Raw genomic sequence first — 508 nt, forward strand, 5'->3', positions numbered from 1 at the left:
TTTAAGTGATTATGGTTGGATATCACTCTGTTTTAAATAATTTAAAGTCAAATTGTTTATACCTTACCAAGTTAAATTCTATCACATTTGCTGTTTATTAGACTATTCTTATTATTAATATATGTAATATTAACGCGTCAATTTTAAAACAACATTAATTTAGAAAATTGACGCGTTATTATTAGACGGTTAATGAAAGCAGCCTTGGGGATTGTTTTGATGTGGAAGGGCGGACGCGAGTCGCACGTACCCCCCTCACCCGGCTCACCGATAAACCGTGTAGTTATCATTTAAATACATAATAAATAAAATTATTATTTTAAATACTACCGACTGCTGACCAATATGACGTTTATTTAAAGCTATCGCAGTACTATCACGAGTTAAATTGTAATATATTACCACCAAAAGTAACTGATTATTATTAATTATTGACGTTGCCAATACAAAGTGAACATACGTAAAGTGTATTCGACTGTCATGGCTTTCGAATCGCGTCCGTCTAACT

This window comes from Cyphomyrmex costatus, unplaced genomic scaffold (genome assembly GCF_001594065.2).
Source record: "Cyphomyrmex costatus isolate MS0001 unplaced genomic scaffold, Ccosl1.0 scaffold423, whole genome shotgun sequence".
Taxonomy (NCBI): Eukaryota; Metazoa; Arthropoda; class Insecta; order Hymenoptera; family Formicidae; genus Cyphomyrmex; species Cyphomyrmex costatus.